A 13628-nucleotide genomic window follows, 5' to 3' on the forward strand; every position below is an offset into this window, starting at 1 on the left:
TACCAGAAAAGAGAACATTTTTATTCAAACCCAGAAAAGCCATAATGAAGTGTCAAAAGAGAAAAGTGAGCCTAATGTACAGAAAGGCCAGGATTAAACAGAGATTTTTTTTGTCTCCTGGAAGAAGAAAACATATCCCTGAACTCTGCAGAAATTTTGCGCTGTCATAATGCCCTTTATAAGCTCCTCTGTGCTAACCCCACTTTATTCCTGTGAAAAATAAAGGTGTGTGAAAAGAAATGAAGGCAGAACTAGTTCAAGGTTTTATAGTGAATATAAGCTTAATAGAAAGTGCCATGGGAAGAAAAGGTTAAATAAAAAAAGTATCTTGTGAAATGTATTAGTTCCTTTTAACACCAGAAAAATCATTGCCATCTTCCAATGAAGTTGTGTTCCCACTTGCCAATTTCTCTTTAATTGCAGGTTCTTCTCTCCATGAGCTCTGCTCAAAGCATTTTTCCCAGCTTTCTCTCCTTGCCTTCTGCAGCACAGCTGTACCCTTCTCCTCTTAGAAGCATAACCTTTACTTCGTTCTTCCTTCCTCTTTTCAGTGTCTCCAGGCAATCTGACTTTCATCACATCACCCAGTCAAATTTCTGATAACTTTACAAACAGGTAAAAATTTTATGTGAACAAACTAGAGAGAAAAGACAGGGTTAGTAAACTCTACCAAACCTTTTGTGCAAGTACCAGAATATTTTAACATTGAGCAAATACTATTTGCAATTACTTTTTCAAGAACATTTCAGCAATCAAGTTTCACCAGCTACTCATTATGCTCATGAGCCAGCATTTGCACTTCAGCGAGCTCCTTTTTGTGTAGCTGTAGAAATGTTCGTGTCAAGATGTTTCATTTCTCATCCAGTCAGGGACATGTACCACACATTAAGTCATCTTCTCAAAGTTAAGGAAGGAATCCAATTTGAGATACTCATGATCAAAACAAAACGCATGAAACTATTTATAACTAGATTGAAAATAACACATGCATTTGACAGCAAAATACAATTTGTTCCTCAGCACCCCATGAAGAGACCAAGAGACAACACTTATTCTCAGAGTTACTGGTTAACAGGCGTGCTCTTGGTCTAAGGACGGACCCTGTGCAGCCACAAAAGTGTCTTAAGAGGAACTCAACCATTTATGTCTCCTTTAACTCCCGTGGGATGTGTCACAAATGTCAGCACATGGTTCTTTCACATTCTACCAAACTGCAAATGTCTGTTGAGTGAGGAGACATGAGTGAGGATGGAGCGGGTGGCATCCCAGGGAGGCAGATGGCAGCACATGGTGCATAATGGGCCACTTGTTTCTGAACAGTCTGACACCCAGCACAAAGAGCAAACGTGTGGCACATTAAGGTTTTTTACGGAAAGCCTGCTATCTTACCATTTTATCCTTTCAGGTTTATTTTGTTGTTAACTTTACATCTAGACATGGATGACACTCAAGCCTTCCAAGTCAGGGACTTGGAGTTTCAACTCCTTTACCTGTCACTGCAGGTAATATCAGCAGATGTTTTACTGGAATGGTAGGACCAACTCCCTGAAATACTTTCTTCCCACAAGGGTTGAGCATTTCAGTAACTCAAGCAGATTTCTCATTCTAAAACCCTCCAGTCCCCCACATTTTGTTGGACCTGCCTCTCTCCCTTCCACAGTGCTGATGACCTCATGCCCTCCCTATTAAAGCTGCTTAGCCAGTAGCTTGTTCCTTGCTGCGTTTCCACCTCAAAGCATCTTTCCCTGCCCCTCCATCATGTGCCACCCCATAATCTTACTTTTTTTTAATGTCAGAGGACCAGATGTACTGTACAGCTGTATCCAGGCACTGGCTGTGGGAGCTCCTCTGTGATGTTCCCACTGGCTCTGCCACAGCCCCAGCACAGGGCACAGCTGAGCACATCAGTGACACTCGTGGAAATTCAGAAAGGGTCAATTGGCACTGAGGGGTAAGGAGTGAGGAGAGAGGTGTGAGAGACAGCCCAGAGAGTGCCTGGGGTTGAGGAGTGATCCTGTTGCTGGGGTGGATGTTTCCCTGCATGTGTCCCCATAGAGGACTATGGGGACGTTTCCTGAAGAGCTGCAGCCTGTGGAGAGCCTGCACTTGAGCTGGGGAAGCTTCTGAGGAGAAAGGTGCAGCACAGAGAGATGGTCATAGAGAGACTTCAGCCTGCATATCTATCCCCCTGTGCTGCTTCATAGGGGAATCAGACTCCCCAGACTGCACTTTGGTAAGCATTGTTTTAAATTTCTCTTTTTTTTTTTTTTTTATTTTATCCAAATCTATTTTAATTGGCAATACATTAATCTACTCGAAACCAAGTCAATTTTGCCTGTGAGCGATCTCCCTGTCTTTATCTTGATTTACAAGCTTTTCTGTCTTTTTTTTGTTCCCTGGGTCCCACTGAGGAAGGGATGCAAGAGTGTGGCTGACCCAATGCTGAGGGCAGACCACCACACCAGAGTATTTTATTTTTATCTTTTTAATTTATTTTTACCTGTCATCATACCACTCCTTTGATCAATAATGTTACAGCATGTAAAAGAAGAATGTGTCTATGTGTCAAGATTTAAAGCTATAGTTAAGTGCAAGTGAAGAATTAGAGGGATTGGGTACACACATGCCATGCATGCTACACAGGGCATTGCTATTCATCAGGGAGACAGCCCAACACTTACACAGAAACTGGTTCCTCCTTCTGTTTAGATTATGTTTGAGTCTTATGAAAAGCAAGTCCTCACGACAGCTAGATATAATCGGACTGATTAGTTCAAATATCAGAAATGTCTTAGAAGGAGCACACATGTAACCTCAAGTTATTAAGGTTCCCTTATAAGTAGGGAAAAGGGCAACTGTTTAAGTAGAAATAAGATTCCTCTGTATTCTTGAATTTTTTCTTTGCTTCCCCAGTGCATCATAAGAAGGGGTTTACTACAGTACTACTAATTATGCTAACATGGGAGCACTATTTTGTCAAAAAAATTCTGCATGAAAATATTTAACACAGGCTTAATGTTGCTCAAAATCAGGCTAATAACCTTCACATTAAATTTTTAACAACTATTTTAAAGCATTTGCTAAAGAGGGTCACAATTTCTGTGTAATTAATATTGATTTCAAACAGATACTTTGCAATGAATTTAAATGATGGGAAGAAAAGAATAAAATATTCTTTGTTTAGAGTTTGAAGTACCATTAAGTCATTGATAACCTAAACTGAGTATCTATTTATTTATTTATAATGCATTTTCTGATGCTATGCATCTGACACCTTGCCATAAAAGTCATAATTTAACAGAATCATAGCCTGGTTTACAACACAAAAGCCTACAAGTCAGAGAGAATATAGCCCTGAAAGTGGACAATGAAAACAGAATGAAGCAAACAAATAGCAACTACTAGAAGCACACTAAAATTAGTTTTTCTAGCAAGTCAATACTGTTATGAATAAATATGCACATTCAAAGTATTCAAACCCACTATTTTATCACCCTTGTATGCCCTTTTGCAAGACCGCTGCAGACAGGAGCCATAGAAAAGCCTGAGACAACAGATGAGAGAGGGATGGTGGAACAGTTCCATTTTTCAAGAATTAATTATGAAATATTAATTGAAACAGAAACTAGAATTTGCTACTTGGTCTCCCAGTTGGTTTAACAAAGTAACTCATTCTTTCCAATGCAATGAATATTTAATTCCCCCAACATAATGCATGGAGATTGAATGATATTTGTTCAAGTGTCAAGAATGTACCTGAGCTCCAGCTACCCACGGCCAAAGCTGCTGGGTAAAGGGAAGTACAAATATTCTCCATGTTACAGGTATTTTGTGAGAGCTTGTGTTTGGGTCCTGCAAATAAAACAGGTCAAGGAGTCCAAGGTGATTCACCCTCACTGCTCTTACACAGAAGGTGGGTGATCTCTTTGGTGTGGTCACCTCCAGAGGCAGCTGGACCTGCTTGTCACCCTCCTGAAAGGCCTGGGCTACCACGCAAGGTTGGAGCTCTCTCTCTAAATTCCCATTGTGCGACCTGGTCCCACAACCAGCACACAGGAGACTACAGTCCTCTGTCTGACTGAACTTATTTCACTCACAAATGACAAGAAAAAACGTGATTACAAGAACAAAGAGCATATGTCATTTTTTATTCCATCATAAACTGCACAGGGTACTGTATTTTCATTCAAATTAAAATGAGTCAAACTTCAGTGTCCTTTGTTTGCTACTCATCGATCGCTGTTAAACCAAATGTTTCTCATTCTGTAATCAATACCTCTCTGCAAAAATAAACCAAGGCACTGACAAACAACTTTGCAGAACATTGCAGCATTCCTTGTAGTGGACTTTGTCAGCACGAAAAAACATTACCCAAAAGAATGGGGGAAAAAGAAGTGCATTGCTTATTGTGCTTATTACAATTTTTACAGGTTGCTTACAGCTGAATCATTTTACTGAAGCAAGACTTTATTAAATTAGCCAGCTATTGAAACCAGACCTTTCTGACAGTGGCAGTTAATATGCCTTTGTCCCTTGTTACAGTTTCCAGCTATACTGGGAATACTGACAAATACACTTAAATACCCAAAGCCTTCCCAGGGATGAAGTTACAGGTGTATTTAAAGCACAGTGAAGCATTAAGGTATAAGCAGCAATAACATAAGCACTTGGAGGGTTCATGGAGGGAGAGGTAACTTTATTTCCCCATCTCTTCAAAATGAATTATCTTTCACCTGACACAGACTTGTACTACACAGGGTAAAGAAGAAATTTCCTTGATTTATATTAAGGCTCTATATTTTTCCCCAATTATTTTATGGTGCAATCATTTTCCCTAAACTTATTCCTACTACAGCTCTGCAATAGCAAGATATAAATAGTATAAAAAGCAGTATCCTTATTTTAGGCTGGTATCTTCTAGCTTTTTCATGCCAGTAAGAAAAAATGATGGTTCTTTGGAACAGTATTCTGCTTCCAATATGACAGACTGCCCAAACAAACCACGAAAATCTACTGACACTAAATAATTTGTATAAGCATTTTCTAAAAGTGCCCTGAAAACAGTTAAAATTAAATAATTTGAAGCAAATAATTTATTTTCCACTATGAAATTTTTATTTGCTAACACATTTGGCCTCAAATCAGACTAGCACATGTATGCCATGACTTTCGGATGTAAACTTCAAGCTTTGCTTGAATCTAAGATGAATAGCAAGATAGGAAATGTTTATTATTATTAGTGATGCTTTAGTGACAGTAGTTCACATACTCTACATTCTTGAGCGATAATGTTGCTCCAGAGCAATTCAAGCAAATTAGAAATGTTTCTTGGTGTATTTACTCCTTTTGAAGAAAATAAGATGCTAGCTTTCACTGTGCACTAGCTCAAAATTGCCACCATGTGGAGGGACAGCAACTTAATTTAGCATTATTTATACTGCATTGGTATGGCTTTAATTGCATCTGTACAACAGAATAACTGCTGTGCTGAAGCTCCTTTATCATTGTGAGCCTGCAATTAATCTGAATTAGGCAGGCTATTACATGAGTAGTTCTGTATATATAGTTGGAGTTGTGATAACATTTATTTTACAAGAAAAAAAATAATTAAATAACTCATAAAATCTTTTGGCACAGAGCTAGATAGTGAGAACCACTGTCTGCCCATCACTTCAAAGAGCTCCAAAAGGAAGCTCTGGCAGCCCAGCAGCTCTTTAATTCCATGAAACACCCTGTGACAGGACACACAAAAACTACCAGAAACTAATAGACTGAAATGAACTATGTGGGCCTTTTTTAGCACCTTTCCTGGAGACACACCTATGGACGTGGTGGTTACACACAACACCTGAGGGCAACTTACACACAGGTAGGCTTTATATAGGTGAAGCATCTGCACCCCAGTAGCCATCATTCTCTCAGCTTCTTAAAGCTCATCTCTGTGTCGTATTTGCAGTGCTGAATGAAGGCAATAATACGTATTTTGAAAATCCTGTCTCCCTAATAAAACTATTGCTATTTATTCACATTCACAATTCACGGCCCAATTTTGAAGACTTGCATTGATCTTCAGCTCTTAGCATGATCAATTTTTCCATTTTAGACATTATTTTCTTATAGTTGGAGGGGTGTAGAGAGAATACTTGGTGAACCTGGAAGTCCCACATAGTCAGATCATAAAATGATAACACTTTAAAAAATTATTTAGCAAATGTAATTGAGCTTCTAATAGCTTCTACAGATAATAATTAATCTCATTTCTCTAAATTAAACACAATGAAATGTTTTTCAAGTTCAAATAAAAACTTGTGAACACTATAAAGATAGACATAATCTGTATGAATACCTAGCATTTAGAAGTGTGAGAAAAAAACCTCTGTTGATAACAAAATAAGAAATAGTGGGATTACTAAATAATATAATGTAAGCAAATTTTTTCCCTGAAACATCATAGATTATAACTGCTAATTATAATTCAAAATTTTCCCTTAAACATCTTAGATTGTAATGGCTAATTATAATTGCACCTTTTTTTCGTAAGGTGATTTGGTTTATATTAAGATTTCTAGAAAGCTCTAGAAAGCTCTTTGCTTGGTTTTCGTATCAGATATATACAATCTCTTCTTACTAAAAACAAAGTTGCATAACCAATGTAACTTGTTTACAATGAGGCTTTTTTAATTCACTTGCAAACAAGCAGAAATCCCCAGTTTGTGTCCGTTTACGTTTCCCACTTGTTTGATTCCAGAAAATTTATAATAATGGTGTTTGAACGATGAAACAGCACAAAAGAGAGTGCGTAGACAAGAACTTGCAAGAGCCAACCCACCTGGGCCAACAAAGTGTCAATTGTCTGATTCACCTACAATTTTCTACCAGGTCTGTCATCCTTGAACATTTCCTGAAGGGATATCTGTGTAGCAATGCAGGAAACAGAAGGTAAAAGGTTATCAGGCAAAACTAGCGAAAGCTCCTGGTCACAGAAGTACAATGGAGGTTTTGCAATTTGAGCTTTTCATAAGAACAAAACTATATCTGGGAATAAACAAAACTGGCACCAAAACATAAAGTAGTAATACAGTTATTGGCCTGCATTTACACGTCTAAATACCTCACAGACTCCAAGAGCTACACTCACAGAGCTGAATGTTCTACTGATGACAAACCTCAAGCCTCTCCAGTCACTTTCTGGTCTTATTTAAACAAAGAGGCCATGGGAGTGAACTCCCCACTCAAAAAGATAAGAAATAGTGAATCCAGGTTCAAGAACATGCCTGACCTCATGGGATATTGCCTATATTTGGTTGTCAGGAACTCCCCCTTGGATCAGAAGTCTTGAAGTGAGGGCCAGAAGATTTGCCTGAAGTTCTCTAAGTACATTAGAAGTTCTTTGGACTTTTCGTGACCTACAACGATGCTTTAGAAACAACTGTCCATTGTAGAGGTGCACAAGGGCTCGAGGCCACATGATTTAGGGTGGTTTCCACACTTGCACTTGCTGAGATTACATTTAAGTTTTGGTATGTGTTTCTTTTATAAGTGAGTAACAGATATTTGCTGTCAGTTTGAATGAAATTTCAGCTTAGACATAGGCTTGAGGAGAAAAGAAGGAAGAGATTCCTTGAGCTCTGTAAACAAGTGTATCCCACAGCTGATACTCTTTCAAAATTAAGAATTTTTTTCAAAAGGGTTTTTAAAAGGCAGGCATCTTCCAGGTCTTGTCTGCATTGTTTGGAGTGTCTGTAAAAGATAATCCCAAGAACTACAGCAGACAGTGGTCAGCTCAGACTCAGAAGATTTGTCAAGTTCCTTTTAACCAGGTAACAATATTTTGATAGGCCACTATGTAAACATTACTGCAAAACAGTATTTTTGGCATACTTGGCTATGAAGTCTAGACAGAGTGGGGAGAGAGAAGGAATGAATTTGTAGTCATACCGGACTCTAACTTCTGAAACATCGACACCTGTCCATTTAAGGAGAATTTGCTATAGTGAAATAGCATCCAGCAGAATAAAAACATAGTCTGTGAAAGGACAGAAGACAAGGTAAAAAGTCAATGAACGGTAATGTCACTCAAGCTACACTGTTTACACCTGGCATAGATTTTAACCTACAGAATCCATATGAAGCAATGCAGCATCTGTAGTATTTATTGTTATACTTTCTGAAGTGTGCAATGAAGTGACACAGGCCCAGAGCACAAGTAACAAGGAGGGCCCAGCCATCAGGTTTCCTCTAGATCGAACTGTAATGGTAGAAGAGGTCACTGCCCCAGACTGATCATTCCTGATTGCTAACTGGAGGTCACCAGCCTTTCCAGTCTGCAGAGAACTGCCTGAGGCTCAGCATAGGGTACAAGGCAGACAGCTCAGCTGAGCCCCCCCCAGGCATGTTTGAAGTAACCTGGTGGGTTGTGCAATGCAGCAGAAGATGAAGCACCAGCACAATCCCTATCCCCTCCACTGGGGTGACAGTAACCCCCTGCAGGGACAGAGCAAAGTCCTAAATGACTCCTGCTTATCTGCACAGCCTGTGTGCTTGCCTCCTCTGTAACTGCCCAACATGTTCTTTAGATGATATAAATGGTTTCTTTTCTAAAGGACTGAATACTCACAGAACAAATGGGCATGGGGCTGAATCAAGCTTTTTCCACTTGGATCTGTGTTACTGAGATAGGAGTTAGGCTGCAGGATACACACAGGATAAGCATTAGAAAAACCCCACACTTTCTAAGAGTTTTATTTGGCTTTTATGGGTTGGCCAGTGGAACTGTTCTCTGTTCTTCCAGGGAGCTCTGGGATTTATTCACAGGCTAAAACACCACGTGTTTCTTGCCTCGATGCTGGGGAGCATTAAGACTTCTTAATTTTCTGGACTTCTCATTAATGTATTTTTATTTTTTGCTAATAAATAGGATATCAGGGAGTTAACTGAAATAGATTTAAGGCTAAAGAAAATTTTTGAGGTTGAGAGAAGTAGAACTTAACCATTCCAGTCATGAGAAGTGGCTCAGAATGGTTTGCAGTGCCACCAGACCCCCGCAGATCTGGGATATGCCAATATTTTAGTTTTCACATACCCCCTACTATTTGCCTTTCTCAGCTGACACATTCAACACCTCTGGCATCACTACATTGCTGCTAGCTACCTTTCCATACAGCATTTCTTTTCCTCAGGCTCTTTACAGCATTGCTCATGAACATGTCAGATCTTATTACAATTTTTCTGTGTTCACTTGTAGAGTCCATTTATGGTCGGTAAGTAACTGCAAGAAAAGATACCTTATTTACTCAGCTGTTCCTTGCATGTATTCCAGAGTCCTACCACTTTAGTATTCTGACAAATGTGTCTCTTTTTCATATTCATCCCTTTAGCACTACAGGCATTGCTACAGGCAGTAGGCAAGTGCTGTGGTTTTTCTGTTGTCTGCCGTATCTTCGATGGTATTTTTAACAGAGCTGCCACTGCAACATCTTTATTAGTGCTGACAATGCACACATGAAGACTCAACTTGCAGAGGCCAACCCGAGTTTGAAAGTCTGGTACCTGGCAGAACTTAAAAAAATAAAATAACAATTTTGCATGCTGTTTTTAATTTGTTCATGGGTCAAACTGGAGTAATTAAAAGACTTTGTCTCCACCTGATATCATTGTGCAGTGTCACTTTTCAGTAATAAGTTCACTTGAATGTCTGTTAGTGCTTCCAGGGACCAAATTCAGCTCAACTCTAAGTGCCACCATTCTACTCCTTTAGTCCCCTTTCTTACTAGAACAGGTAGTCTGGATACACTTCTGCAGCAGAAGGTCAAAAACAGATATAAACACTCTGACACTTATTTCTCTGATCTTCATTTTCATGTTAATCTTTTTACACAGGATTTAATTGTTTTGTTGTATCTAACCATACTTTATTCTAATTAATCTGTTAATTGCACTTAATCATATACTCATTTAAGACATTAAAAAAAATCTATTTTTTTTCAACTTAACAGTCAATGTTGACAAATGCAGGTGTTAGTTTGAAATTCTTGAAAAGGAAAACGTTAAGATGTTTCATTTTCTACAGAAAATACCAGCTACTAAAACCAAGGAGTGCAGCTCTCCCCTCTTCTGCCCCTTCCACACCTTCAGCCTTAGTTGAAAAAAATCAGCAGCTATTAGGTTGAGTTCTGTTCCTCAACAATAAAACACATAATGACATAATTAAAACTCAGGATGTTCCATGTGCATTCTCTACCATGTAGAGCACTGGAACAGCAGTCAGGAGAGTCATTCTGAATTTTTTGGTACGTTTTGGCCGGCACATCAAGGTTTCACATAATTTCCACACACAGCTCCCTCATCTTTCACTGGGGCAGATGCTCTGTAAAAGCAGGAGAATGACCCCTCCGCCCTGGATCAGGACAGCCCAGCAAGGCTTTAGAGGCTTCCTGACTCACAGCTGTACCAGTTTGTCTGTCCACTGGTTACAAGGAGTATGAACAGCTGGTTAGCAAATTCTTTGTAATTATATAGTCTTCAAGCTTTGGAAAGAAATAAATTCTGCGGCACATTTGCAGTACAGGAAATTTGCTCTTCACCAGTGCTTCTGGGAACTCCTGTAATATATTACTAAAACAAACAACTCGTCACCCACTCGAGCCATCAAGTTTGATAACAAGTTCAATACAGGAAAAATATGAACAAACTTGTTTAAATGAGGCTGAGAAGAACCACCCAAGCTGCACTGACCATGCAAGCAGAGACAAGCACAGCTGGGTTCCTGGGAATCAGGTGCAGAAGGGTTTGGTTCAGCTTTCACTTTTTGTGGATTTACAGGTGTGAATGCCACCGAGCACTGGTGGTCCTGCTCCTGCCCAGGCACCTAATTGTAAGTCAGTAGCTACATGAAAAGAGCAAAACTAAGAAAAGGTTTTCTTTTCTGTCTCTGTTAGATTAAACACATTTCCAGAGCTGATATTCTTGTTTCCTGGGGTTCAAAAGGGTGTTTCTGCTGACCTGCTTATGTTCTTTCTCAAGCTCTTCCTTCTAAAATGCATTAGATCTCATGTGTTCTTCACACCTTGACTTCCACTCACCTCTGACCGATTTCAGTTTGTGGACAGGTTTCCCTTATCCGCTGATAGAAGATACAACCACTGCAAACTTGCCTTTGGATTATCTCAGCTGACAACTCTCAAGGTCTACTTTTAGTATGAAATAAATTTTCAACTTCTCATTAGTGCATGTATTTTCTGATCATATCTACTACATCAAAAGTTTTCCCTTCTGAGGTGTTTTATTATGAATTACATCAGGAAATAGCACATAAAACAAGACTTCCAACAACCACCTGGAAATTCTGACCCGCTCCTCTAGCAACATCCACGGAAAAAGTTCCTTAAATGGAAAACTGTGCCAGCCACTGCCGCAGGGCACATTTTAATACTTACTACCAGGAACAGGATGTTCCCAAGAGATAATAATTTTTCTCCAACACTCAGAAATCATTTTTAAATAAGCAATGTCACCATGGATGCCAATCAAAAATGTGCATCGTAAAGATGTAATTACAAAATGACAATTGTGTGAACTGTGCATACTGAGCCAAATCCCCTCTCAGTATTCATCCCAAGCCGTTGGGCTGGGACTATTCATGGGACACCAGCACTCCAGGATCCAAGCAGCAATCAGCACTATTTAGAAGCTCAGTAAGACCCTCTCTCTTCCCCAAAGAGTTCACTACTTACACAGGTAACAGACAAACAGCGGAAGAGTCAGCTTGTTTTACAAATTAGCAATTCAGATTAGAAATTAAATCTTTACCAAGATTATAAAGGATTTAGGTGGCAAAGGCCTTGTAGGACACCAAAGTTAAAGAACAAGACCCTCAATGAATGTAGTGAAGAGGGGTTTTAAGCACCTGGTTATTTAAAGTCACACAGGAAGGTATCGCATGGAAAGTACAACTTATCCATACAGTTTGGAGAATAAAGGAAAGCCACTTCACAGCCAGGTAAGGTCCTGTATCGGGCCTGGCACTTTCATTAGTTTCCAGACTAACTACAGAGTGCATCCTGCCCAGCAGTATGGAAATAACACAATCCAAACATCACAGTCATTCCCACAGTCTAGACAGTCTCCTCTTGCAGGACATGCAAGCAAGTCTGATCACCAGTTCCAGACTTGGAAAACTATGTCATGAGATCTTCATTATGAAAGATCCCATAGAATAAGAAAAGATGCCTTATCACAATGCAATGGACATGGAGCCAAAACAAACAGAAAGTATGTAAAAGCAAATTCCTGACAAAGCAAAAACTGAATTAAAGTTTATGAGACTGGAGCAGGGATTGGAAAGAAAGGAAGACTCACAATTGCTCAAGTTATATGAATCTGTACAAAGTTACATAATTTTAGTATAGGAAGATATTATTTCCTTACTAGGTTTTAATATTTCTTTTAAATCTTGGAGAGAAGTTGCAGAGAGAGATGATTATGCTCTGCCAAGAGAAAAGAACAAAAAAGCTCATGGAACTTAATGGCACAAAGAATATTGACAAGTTTAAATATTGCTCAGATGAGCTGTGACTGGTTTTCCTGTCTACCAGCAAAGTGTTCAGCAGTCAGAAATGGGCCAATAGTTTTTCCTGGTTTCTGCTTTCTCTCTTTTATTCACCTGCAACAGATTATTTTCTGTACCTGTATACATACAGGTTTTGTCTCTGCCCAGAGGGACAGGCCAACAGTACCTTACCATGCTCTCCTGGTGCCATGCAGCAGTTATGGATCAGGGTTGCATGGGGTTGGATGCTGAACAAAGACTTGTTGCAGAGTTTTTACTCTAACATGAGGCAATTTAAAGCACTGCTTGAGCTGACTCATTCCAAGGGTCAGCACTAACTTCACAGAACAAGATCCGGAAACACTACATGCATTTAAATAAATGGGCATTTAATGGAAGTAGCATAACTGAGCAATACTCTTGGTACATAAATTTTGTCCCTCTTTATACAGAAACTTTCTCTCCCTCCTGGTAACTTTTTCTGCCCCATTTGGAGAAAAAAAAGGTTACTCTCCTGGACCCTTGGTTTGTGCAGGGACTAGTGCCATATATCACAAAAAATAGAAATCATCAGAGTGATTCTCTATATGACAACAACACTGAAGAAATTAAAGATTCCTGTCTACTCCTGTCCAGCAACAGAAGTGCTCACCTCCCCAGTGGGCTTGATTAGACTGGGGAGAAGTTGGGGATTTGGTATTTCTGCACCTCTTCATTCTCTCTCCTTGCTTTAGCTATACTTTACAAGGGAGATCAGTAACAAGCCCAAATCACCATGAGAAATACTGTAATGCACCCCATAGAACCCCCAGAAGAGCTGATACCAATATGGAAACATCAGGAAAAGGGTGGAATTGCTGCAACATGTATTGTGACCAGTTTTGAATCAGCTGACTCAAATCAGTAAGACAAGAGTTTTTGTTTGGTCTTACAAGTGGGCCTACATGATTAAAGAGTAAAACCTGAAAATCCCAGAAAAGAGGTTTATTTTAAAAAAACTGAACAGGTATGAACCAAGTCTTAAGAAGATAAATTAATGGGTTTTTCTCTGTTCTCCAAACTAACAAGGGGGACCTTTTAC

At 39.3% G+C, this 13628-nt stretch overlaps 1 protein-coding gene and 1 long non-coding RNA gene across 6 annotated transcripts in view; both read right to left on the bottom strand.

The window, feature by feature from the left end:
* The window catches only part of NCKAP5 (NCK associated protein 5), a 371875-nt gene that overhangs the window by 186101 nt on the left and 172146 nt on the right, over nt 1-13628 (bottom strand). The window lies entirely within an intron of this gene.
* LOC113965537 lies at nt 400-7372 on the bottom strand. Its single transcript, XR_003533558.1, has 3 exons — nt 7280-7372; nt 6830-6901; nt 400-603 (listed from the first exon to the last, which is right to left on the bottom strand). It is a non-coding gene; the product is annotated as an uncharacterized LOC113965537 (long non-coding RNA).

The sequence above is a fragment of the Neopelma chrysocephalum genome, unplaced genomic scaffold, assembly GCF_003984885.1.
Source record: "Neopelma chrysocephalum unplaced genomic scaffold, ASM398488v2 Primary Assembly neopelma1_44, whole genome shotgun sequence".
NCBI classification, from domain to species: Eukaryota; Metazoa; Chordata; class Aves; order Passeriformes; family Pipridae; genus Neopelma; species Neopelma chrysocephalum.